The sequence below is a fragment of the Labrus bergylta genome, chromosome 18 (genome assembly GCF_963930695.1).
Source record: "Labrus bergylta chromosome 18, fLabBer1.1, whole genome shotgun sequence".
Classification (NCBI taxonomy): domain Eukaryota; kingdom Metazoa; phylum Chordata; class Actinopteri; order Labriformes; family Labridae; genus Labrus; species Labrus bergylta.
The window spans coordinates 19,308,961-19,321,092 of record NC_089212.1 but is presented as its reverse complement, the minus strand read 5'-3'; positions in this window follow the sequence as shown (position 1 = coordinate 19,321,092).

The window sequence follows — 12,132 nt, the reverse complement described above, 5'->3', positions numbered from 1 at the left end:
GTCAGTCCCAGATGACCTGCGGGGAGTGTGCGTGTGTGGTTGCGTGCGTGCATGTGTGTGTGTTGCTGTGTGTGAGATATTCAATTAAATTAGAATTTTTGTGTTTGAGAAAATGTGCTGGCTGTGTTTTCTAGGATTTTTCTATTTGGAGGGAGATTTTTTATTTATTTTGAAAGTAAAGTCAGAGTGTCGAGAACAACGTTAGAATCTTGAGGAAATAGTCAAAAATCTTGACATTTGCACTTCATATTCAGAAACTATCCTGACATTTTGAGAAAGTCAAAATGTCAGGAAAAAAGTCAAACGTGCAGCAGTTTTTTCTAAAATCATAAAAACATTCATTCCAAAAATGCAGAAGCAAATGTTTTCTGCTAACGTAACACAGGCCCCTCTGTTCACTGTGTTATAAATAATACCCTGCATTAAGGTGGATGATTCTGCAGATATGAGTTAGGGGTTTGTGTGTGTGTGTGTGTGTGTGTGTGTGTGTGTGTGTGTGTGTGTGTATGTATTTGTGTATTTCAGGAGTATGTGGTCCAGGTTATATGTCCACCCCAATATCAGTCACATTAGTGCATTTTTCTATCTGCATGATGCATGTTTGAGTGTTTACTTCAGCATGTATGCATACGTGTGTGTGTGTGTGGGTGGGTTTTTGTGTGTGTCTGTGTGTGTGTGTGTGTGTTTGGTGCATTGGAGCAGTGAGCTGTGTGATAAAGCCGTGCAGGCGGTGGGGGTGCAGATGGTGTACCGAGGCCTGAGGACAGTCAGCATGTCCATGACTCACACACCAAGCAAGCCAGCAGCTCTCTTTCTTTTTTCCCTCTCTCTCTTTTTTACTCTCCCCATTTCCCCTTGGTGGCCCAGAAAGCACAACAAGTGTGTGTGTGTGTGTGTGTGCGTGTGTGTGTGTGTGTGTGTGTGTGTGTGTGTGTGTGTGTGTGTGTGTGTGTGTGTGTGTGTGTGTGTGTGTGTGTGTGTGTGTGTGTGTGTATGTGCGATCACAGGAGGCAGCAGAAAATGTGGACTGAGCTGTCTTTATGCATGTGTCTATTTTTGTGACCGTGTGCCTGAGTATATGCTCATATCTGTTTGTGTGTATGTGTGTGTGTGTGAGAGAGAGAGAGATAGAGAGAGTGACAGTGTGTGTGTTCTGTCCAGGGGAATCTGCTGACATTCTCTCCAGGACTGATTTACCACTGCAAACCGGCACAAAAAGCCCTTTTGTCCGCAGCTCTACTTTTATCTCTCTCACTTTGTCACAATCATTCTCCTATACTTCCATCTCACTGTGGGCTCCCAGTGAACCTCTACACATGGAGGAAAAGGATTTGGAGCTTTGGAGCTTATATCCTGATTCCCCCCCCCCCCCCCCCCAGCTCTTGGTTTCTTGAATGAGGGATTAGGATGTTTAAGGGTCACAGGGATCATTTTACTTTCAATTCGATCAATAATGAGGGTCATTTTAATGCAAAGAAAATCAAACAAGATCATTTATTTAAGAAATGAAGTTCATGTATTAACTTATGTTCTGGAGCAGGACCACGCCTGAACCACAACTTCAATCACCTGACAAGCCTACTTATACCTAAGCTGTTTTCACGCAAGAGCTCCTGAAAATGTCGAGAGAATATCTGGTTGTCCACTCATGCAAGTCAAAGCAGGAGACTATCCCTGTCAGGCAGGAGAGGTGGGGGCGGGTCTCCTGAGGCTAGACATTACTGAGAATGGGAATTCTTGCCCTTCTATGAATGCTATGTGCAGTTTGACAGAATGGCAATGCCAACAAAAGAGTAGAGAAGAAGATACTGCACAGCAAAATGAAATGCAGCAGTTTAAGAACGTGCACAGAGATCAGTGGCATACTTTTGGGGTCGTGCACGGATCGCAGAGAATCAGCGTCACCACCCCTTCCCTTCACGCCCGAGGTGAATTCTCCTGATTGTATCCTGCTGCATTCTCAAATTAGCTCGCTCACACTTTCTGCATAAAACTGCTGGCTGTTTGCGTTCACACGTGCGTGCAGCTCACAAGGAAAACTTCAGGAGGTTTTCAGGAGTTTAGTGTGAACAAGCCTCCAGTCATCAGTTTTTTGATCAACACTCTCTTCCTCGCACCTCCCCCCCCCACCCCCCCCCCACCCCTTCCTCATCCCCTTCATTTTCATCCTGGCATATGTCTCTCCGATGTCTCTGTCTAATTCAAGGTACAGTCTGAGCCCGAGATCAGCTCGGGTAGAATTGTGCCTGAGGTGGAACCCCCACCCTGAGTCTCGCTCTGCCTTCAGTTCATCCTCCTAGACCAGCTTAACAGGCGGCATTCTCTTTCACCATCGTTGCCCACATACATAATCCTAATCTTTTATGAAATATGCACATATTGTTGAGGCATGGTCTTTGCAAGTGAAAAGGTTGTGACTAAAGTATTGACTTCAAATTAGGATATACAAGCTTTGACTACGTTAACAATGGGAACCCATCCATTTAAAGCGTCGTTTTCTGATCATGTTTCTTCCCTGACATGGATGAAGAGCCCATACTTAACAGCCCTCTTGAGGGGACTTCACCAGTAGTAAAAAGGGAAAGCAAAGTGATAGTTCAGATTCCCCTGGTGTAATGGCTGTTAAAAAATCTTCAGCCCTGACTCCAGTGGAGATTACATTTAGTCTCAGATGGGCTTATTAGACCATGTTCAAAATCCTGTCGTTTATCGAGCCACCAGACACCAACCTTGTAGCGAGTTCCTTTGGATCCCAAGATAACCAGCCTAAATGTGCCAGTCAGACGTCTCCCTCCACAGCCGGGGGCTAACGCTGACATTTCCACGAGCCTGCTTCACTGAGTCAGACTCTGACTTTCTAAGGTTTGTTTCTACCTAGGGGTCCAAGACAGGTTTTTTTTCGAAACCTTCAATTTTTTTTCGTGACCCAAATAAAAAAAAAGTCGACAAAATCAAGAATGACTACCTGTCAGAGTAACTGGCAATTTAACAGAGCATCCACAACCATATTATTTGGCAACATTGTGCAATGGAGACATGTATTCTTAAGAACACAGAAGGATGTACACTCGTATTCTCGCTCTTTTACCTGCAGGCTTTACAGGGTCATAAATGCCATGAGAGACAACCAATTATACTGTTCAACCAAGCTGGGAGCATGATGCTTTAATAGGTTTTTCTTTACCGCACACGGCTACTGCTGCTGAACAACATCTTAGTTTCAACCAAACCTGGTCTTTTTTTTTTTCATTTTCACACCTAAACTGATCGTATACGGCAGGAATCTATAAAGACTGAGACCTGACTGACACTATATGAGATTTAACATTCGTATAAATATAGAAATGGGGTTATATCATGCAAGTAAGGAGGAACTTGACCCATCTTCTGTCTTATCTCAAAAATACACCCACTACAAGAAAATAAAAAAATTGGCACATGACAACTGAAAGGATACAAAGATGCTAAAAGTAAAACAACACACCTCCTCATGTGATCTTGTATGATCTCACGTGATCTCACAGTGAAGCAGATCAAAATGCTCAAAAACATGGGATGAGAGTATTTGGAGGGACAACAATAAAAGAAGAACTGTGGGTGAAATTAAACCAGTTGATTCTCTGTCCAGAGAGGTATGTGAGCTGACTGGTCTCAGGTGTATATTGTTAACAGTTGCTTTAAATCACCATCAGTGGTTCCATATCCTTTTAGACTTCTGTAGACTCATAGCTCTCACTGGCTTTTGTGGTTTAGTCTGAAAAGTTCTGATGCAATGTTGTATATCTAAATCCTTAATATTAAATATGTTTGATTCCCAAAGGGTCTGCAAGTCTTTTACGAGGCTGATCTGTAAATCACTCTTAGTATCTAGGCTGAAAAACACGACTTCCTAGCAGCCTAACCATATCCATCCTGATGGTCTGGAGTGGATGATTGGATTGGAAATAGTTTTGAAGATATCTGTTTATAATCCAAAGTTTTGGATAAATAATAATGTTGATGATGAACAAAAAACATGTAAGGCTCACCGGGATGATTATGATTTATTCTGACATGAATATCAATATGGAAGGTCATTGTAATCAATCCAATAATTATTAAAAGATTCCTCAAGGCCTCAAAGGTCAAACCACACCAAAAAAAAAAGTCAATACGATCTTGAATGACTTTCTGGGAATCCAAATATTTGGCCAAAGTAGTTGACTGACTAATAGCCAGTATACACACTTCATCACTCGGGTCATGAAGCCAGTGTGGCTGAAAATTCATGGAAGTCGTCCATGCAAAGTAAATCAAATACATGGTTGACAGGCTGTAAATAAGAAAGCGTCTAAAAATTCCTCAAAAGTTGACTTTACATAGACGCAGGGCTTTCATGTGACAGCTTAAAGATACACTCTGCAGAGCAGAGAAAGTTTGAAAGTCCCTCATCCCCCGTCTCCCTGCTTCTCCAATTATACTTGATGTGTCTGCTCTGCTGTCTCCTCATGCTTTCCTCTGAGAGTAAAAACTATAAAGACAGAGGGAGGGGAATCAACACACTCCTGAAGCCCCTTACCCCCAAACACACTCCTATTGTACATTCCCCTGAACACAAGACAACAAACCAAAACCCAGATCTCAAAATGTATCCATTAGGACAAACATCAGTAGATAAAAATCACAAAAACTCAGAAATACACACTCGCGCCTCCTTTTTACCCTTGTGATATTTGTCTACATGTTAAATCAGAGGAGGGGGTGCAGCGTGTTTGAGCATGAGTGGGCTGATGTGGTTGGGGCCTTACAGTCTTACATGCATGAGTAAGACTTTACAGTACATGACTTCAATACCCCAAAGGCCTGGTAAAGCGGAGTAACACACTGACACAGTTATCAGACCGGTATAATTGAGTCTGGGACTGCGTGTGTGTAAATGTCTGAAGGAGAACGATAGTAAATACATGACTTTATGTATGTGTGACCCTTTTATGCATCTGTTGGGAGCCCTGTGTTCGCGTTTCATGGCCTTTTGAAAGTCTTAATATTTTAAAATGTGGAAACAAAGTAAGCATGTGTGCATGCTAAGAGTGTGTGTATGTGGGGGGGAAGACATTTAGTGGGAAATAATTGGTCATACATGGATATCAAGTGTGAATATTTAATCAAAAGAATAATCAGTGTTATTTTGGAAATACAAATTTGAAATGAAAAAGACCAAACATATTTTTTTTCATGGTTTTTTGGTAAGGTAAGGAGGTATCAGTATTTTCATCGGATTGTTGCATTCCATTACAGTGTTTGTATTGCACAGGTTGCATTGTGCATAATACCCCAGTATCCCCACTATCTACTTGACAATCATAATTGGCTGCAATTAAATAATGATGAAAATGAGAATAACATATTCATTCAAATGGAAAAAGCAAATGTTAAGAATGTTTTTTCTTTCAGTGGGGAAATAATTTGAAGTTGACAAAAGGTTACAGTTTCCAGTATTTCAAGGCAATACTCTGCATCCTACAAGATGTTTAATATTGCAACAATATAGAATGGGACTAAAGAATTGTGATACTATTGTGTCCTCAGGTCTCTGCTGTCTCCAGATGTATTCACACTAGAATGTGTTATCCATGGATCTGAACCGACTGTATTTGTTCTTCTTACCTCTACTCCTCTACATGTGATCAAATTCCTAATTGTCTTTCCAGCTAGGAAAAAGTCTCAGACGTGTCAAGAGTCTTCTATGGTAGCTGTTGGCAGAGGATCATGCTCTCTTACAGCCGTCTGACCCACTTTCAGTCCTCACACCGCCACCACGGTGAAGATGTTTACTGAGGGCAATGATGCTGCCTTATACACACAAATTACAGACATTTAGCCAACTCTGCACCACAGCACACAGCCATGCCAAAATCAGAGTGCAATTTATCAAATCTGCATGTGCAAACATATATATTTATATAATGTAGCTTGCGGTAGTGCTTAACCAGTGCAAATAATCCAGTATGACATTTTTAAAAAGACACCAATCCAGTCTAAATCAGTCGGACTGGGATTATCAATTTAATGAGTAAATTAGAGCGCTGCTGCACTCACGCCTGTGATCCATCCTATTTCATATCAGCTACAAGCAGAGGGGAGCACAGACAAAGAGTGAATCTAAATGTGTTTAACTGGGTCTAAGTGTGTCTGCCTGTTTCACAGTGTTTTTGATCATGGTAGTCATCTTACATCTTGTCACTGTGTCACACGAGGTAAGTTGTGATCAGAGAGTTATGATCAGAAGAAAAATAAAAATAAAAGATTATCTGTAGTGTACCGAGAGAGAGAGAGAGAGTGAGAGAGAGAGAGGAATGAACAGAATGTCGTTTTTTGGGCTGGTATATAAGTACACAAACAAGCAATTTGACTCTTAAAGGACTTTCATGGGCAGAGAGTTAACAGCGAAAAAAACAAGGACAAAAAAAAAAAGGAACATCAAAAGAGGGAGGGAGGACAGAACTTAAGGCAACCAAAAGAAGAGGGAAGAAGAAAGGGTAACAGAGAGTGTACAAAGCAGATGAGACAAAGAAAGGAATGCACAGACTTAAGAATAAAGGAATAAATAAATAACGTGTGATGCTTGGCGGGGTGAAAAGAGTGCAGAGGAGACTTAAAGAGGATTAATGGAGGGAATCAGGGGTCAAGAAAAACAGAGGAGCAGAAAAAAAAAGTAAGAAATAAAAAAGTGGACATAATTAAATGATTAGCACACAAGGAAGGAATTAAAGGAAAAAGTGAGGCAAGGGAGGAAGAGGAAGAGAGTTAACAAGAAGGTGAAGAGGAGGACAGGGAGGAGCAGGAGGAGGAAGAATAAGGCAGGGGCGTGTCCGGACTTTTTAGGCAAAATAATGGCACTAAGTTACACAGGGTTTGTATTCTGTACGAGAGCTCACACACACACAGTGTCAAGTAGTCAAAGACAGACAAGCAAAGCATTACGAAGGAGAATACTTTGGAAGATGGCGTAAGTTTTTAGGGAAATATTGTACGAGTTGGTTGAACTATAAACATATATATAATGTTAGGTGCACACATGGACAGACTGCAACAGAACAGCTGGTTGAGACCAGACGGGAACTGAATGTCAGTTGGACGTAGGAGAAATGGAGGTCTGTGCAAGACAGCGCCCCCTAATGGATATTCTTTTTTTTACATCCATTCTGATGTGAAGGATGCAAGAGAGTTTATGAGAAGTGAGGTTTATATTGTTTAAAACGTTTGTACCTATTTTGATACATAAAGAAAGCATCAATGAGCCTTTAAGTTCCGCCTCAGCTCTTTTCCTCTTTTAGATTGATCAGAAGTAAGAAAGTGGAGACAGAATTTGGCGTCTGTCATCTTTTGACTTCCTCTCTCCTTTTGAGACAACATTAGGTGACGTAACTGCGACTAAGTCCTTGGTTTATACAGCCTAAGGACACACTGCCAAATGATACTTAGATGGGGTGGCGTCTAGGTGGGCCAAGAAGATTTCAAGAGGGGCCCATGCTGCCCTGGCCACCCCTGGAATGCCCCTGCAAAGAAAGGACAAGGAAACAATGAAAGAAAGGACGAAAACAAATAGGCAAAAAGAGATGAGATGAGGGTGGGTGAATGGATGGGATGAAAGCATCAGAAGAGAGATGATTCAGTGAACGAGAATTGATGTACATTAAGAGTGATATATGGACAGCTTCAAAGAGTGAGGTGGCAAGGTAAGGAAACAAAAAGGAGGACTGTCTTGAGGACTTTACTGGTTCAGTAAAGGGAAAAGGAAATGACACTATGAATGGGGCATCATCAAGTTTCAAGTGGCTCTCTGGTTGAAACCTGGTGATAAAAGTGCTGCCAGTCCACTGGGGCTCCCAGCTGAGCCTATGAATGGATCACTGGCTCTGCCATGGATACTTGCTGACCTGCATAACAGCCACCGATTAACACACTGTCACATCTGATGCCAACTCCAGCACTGAGCAGGGGGAAGGGTTAAAGGAGTGGTGTGTTAGAGAGACACAGAATGGTAATGATGAAGTAAAGAGGAAGAAAATAAAAATACAGCTCCAGTGCCATGAGCCAAACAGAATCCTACGTGTGTGTGTGTGTGTGTGTGTGTGCGTGTGCGTGTGTGTGTGGACGCATCGACGGGACATTGACTGTAGGTGTGCAACTAATGATTTCGCCTCATAATGAGGCCGAAACATCCGCTCACACTCGTACATTTCCACTGCATGACCCTCATTATTCCCCTGTGGATTTACAGCGATGTGCATTTGTGTGGGGATTTAAAAGGACAGACAGATTAGGAGACGCATACAAAAAAAACAAAAAAAACAAAAAAACTGTTCATCTTTTATTATTTATGTCCGCTTTATGGTAGCATTATTTTCTGCAGAGGAGGGATGAACAAAGTGAAAATAAGAAGGATGACTGAATGAAAGATGCAAATTCGACAGTTAAAAACAGGGTCGGAGAGGAACATTTTCTTTTCATGTACTTCAGTGAAACAGCTCATTACAAACCGGAGGAAAACAACAAAAAAAGTAAAGAAAAAAACACCTCCAAACTCCTACACACACACCCCAACACACAATAGCATGACAGAGGAGAACACAAAACCATCTACAGAAGCCCACAGAGAGATAAAGCAACATTTAAAACAGCATATTTTATGTGACAAAGACTGCGGTAGGTAGACGGAAAATAGAAAAAGAAAAGAGACTTAAGAGAAAAAGTGAAATAGTTTGGTGTTTTTTTTTTTTCTGGCCTAGTGCACCGACGGTACTCGAGGTTGGAGGGAACTCTTTATACTCCATCTCCCCCAGGCCTCCATCTGCCTTTCAGCTCCCTCACCCCTTCTCTCTCCACTCCTTCTTCCCCTCTTATCCATTCACTTCCCCAACACTCCTCTCCCCTCCCCTGCTGTGGATTTACACCCGCCTCTCCAAATTCCACTCAGTCATTTTCATTTTGGGTAATTTTTATTCAGGCGATGTTTATTCATGACCGAGGTTCTGAGAGAGAGATAAGAAGCCAAGTGCTGAGCTGGCCCCCGAGGGCTCCGAGGGCTCCAAGTCATCCTCTGCAAACACACACAAATAAACACATTTTAAGGAAAAAAAACCTCCTCCTTGTGCACATGTTTGCATACAGGATCAAATGAAGACGTGCACACATGCTGCCACAAACATGCACAGAATTCGGTTTCATGTCACGTACTAGCTGAAATGTTTCTCCTGTGAAATGCCACTATCTTTTTCAGATTGAGTTTGAGCGGGCTGCCTCCCCTTCGCGCTCTCTTTTTGTGGAGGAGAAAAAAATGCTTTTTAAAACATGCCTGACCCTCATCTGTCAGCAGAGTTTATCATGATGTCATGACAGACACACACAAACGGCACAAGAGAGGGTGTGTTTCTTTTTACAAAACCCTCCTCCCAAATGTTTTTGTGTGTATGCATGTGCGTGCACACAGATCTGCAGTTAAGATGGCCAAAGAGACAGAAAGAAATGACAAGATGTTATGTGCAGAAAGAGAGAAAAAAAAGTGATTTTCTCTCTCACTGTGGGTTCACATCCTTCTTATTCCCCCAAAATCTGCTCAGCCACTGCACCTACACCTTTCTCCAAATCTCCTGGAAATACCGACCACTCCAATCCATTTCCGTGTCTCCAATCCGCACCTCTACACCTTCCTAATAGAGGCTGAATTTGAGCTGGATTTTGGTTTCAGGGTGCCAGCCAGTTTGATTCCACTCCCTAAAAATAACCACCTATAATCATACCTTCAGGTTTTTGTCTTCAGTGTGTTTCATTATGAGATCCAGAGACTCAAGGAGAGCTATATGGTTAAGCCCTGCATCTTGTTTTAAAAGAATTCCTTTCTGATTTACTTTTCTCTACAGTGACAACAACATGTGCACAAAAAGTCCTTTCTGTTCCCACAGATATACGTACTCCAATGTCCCATGCAAAGAGCTTTCTGTGTTTTCACAACAAGGCCAAAATCATTTCAATTTAAAAACATGTCTCCTAAACATCTGGCATAATGTACCACGAGAAAGTTCCAATAGAAATGACCACAAATACTATTCTAGTAGAAACCAATGAACTGGGACTTCAGTTGGCTTTAACTTAAGTCTTGCCTCTCATCATACAGAGAGCCAATCATAGGTGAGGATTATGGGGTGGCACCTGTTGGCCAATAATGCTCAGCTTATACTACTCTTTAGTATGCCATCATGAACACTACATACTTGTGTGTTGGTGTGTCTGCGTCTTTTTGCAAAACTCAAACCTACAAATGCTAATTGGCAGTCTGAGTTCTGCGCTTGTTACTGTATATCTCCAGCATTTGGTTCTGCCACTTGTTTGTGTACAGGAAACCATGGCGACAGAAAGCGTATTATACTAGCTGGTAGAAATTGAGCTGCAGATGATTACACTAGCTTGTAGCCTTCTTCCTTCTGCAGAATTTTGAAAACCGTGGCGATGCCGGAAATGTAGCACACCAAAAAAATACATTGCTATCCAGCAGTCCAATCACAGGGCTTGTGTTTGTTTTGGTACGTAATAACTGTAATGAGGAGGTGCACGTCCTTCTATACGCAAACCTCTGGCGTCTGCTAAGGCGTAGATTCACCGCAGAAGTATAAATTAGGCTTAAGATTTTAACTGGGGCCTATGCTACCCACGCCACCCTCTAGACTTGGCCTTGCAAACAAAGCACAAGATGGGAGTGTAAGAAAGGGAATTTAAAAAGGTATCAAGGAGAGAAACAAGGAGGCAAAAAAAATGATGTGATAGGGGATGAATGGATGGGATGGAAGAAACAAAAGACAGATTACTCCGGAGACAAGCAAGGATGCACATAAAGAGTGATGCTCTTTTCATTTTTCGGTTGTTTCTCTACAGTGACATCAGTATTCCTATTCTGTTCCCAAAAGCTAGACTATCATGCTCCATGTAAATATGTTTTTGTGTATTCACACCAAATACAAAGTAATGTGTGCGCATGGCCTGATTACACACAAAGACAGTGCAAATATGAAACAGAAACAAATTTGCACAGGGCGGTTGGGAAATGAGACGTTTCAGTGTTGAGATTTCCCTGACGTCACACACAAAAGAAAATTGGCTGCTTTATGCATAACTGTACAGAGACAGAAAAAAGGATAGTTCAAAAAAGTCAGCAAATCATGATTTTATACCCAGGGTCTTCCCAACAACCAAACTCCAAATGTTGATGGATTTTATTTCTTATAAAGTTCAGAATAAAATCGTATTTTTCTAGATTCCAGCTGTTGGTTGTAATTTACTACGAACCTCTGCTTCTGGCTCTCCACAAGGAAAAAAATCAAAGTCTTGTTGAACATTAAAAAACAACAACATCTTGGCTCAAACCATCAGCAATCAATTGGCAGTCATTAAAGATTTTCTGCCAGCAAACCTCGAGTGGCAAATAAATATGTCTTGAGCAAGAGCCCCACCTGCTGGACGCTCAGCGCAGGTGCGGCGTATTTTTTGCCTGATCCGTGCATCCAGATGTGTGGGAATGATTTGGGTCAGACAACAATAGTAAAGTCGACTCGAAAAGTAGTCGAAAAAATGTTCAAATGTTAAATCACTGAGATTCATTTAATGAATGTTTGACTGGATAATAAATCCCAGGACGGATAATCCCCCCCCCCCCCCACCACCTCCAAAATCCCAGCTTCAGCCCCAGATCTGGACTTTATTTACGTAACAGGATGAAAAAAAAAAAAACATCTTTGTGGAGTCTTGACATACAGTCTTCTGGCCACTAGATGGGGTAGTGGTGCGGAAAAAAATATAGTGAAAGAATGGCTCTTTTCGCCTCTGGTGGAACTGGATGTGATCCCAATTGAAGGCAGCAAGTCGACGGTCTCCTCTGCAGCCCTGAAGCAGACAGCTTGGTTCCTTGGACGTCATATGATAACGCTGGAGGAGAGCCAGAGCTGGACCTGTATCTCAGTCACCGCACGCAGCTAGGGCCCCCTTTATCTCAACCAGGCAGGGAGGCGTATCCTCCCCCCCTCCTCTCTCTCTCTCTCTCTCTCTCTCTCTCCCACTCCCCTTCACATACCACTCTGACTCCCTCTCTTCTCACCCCAA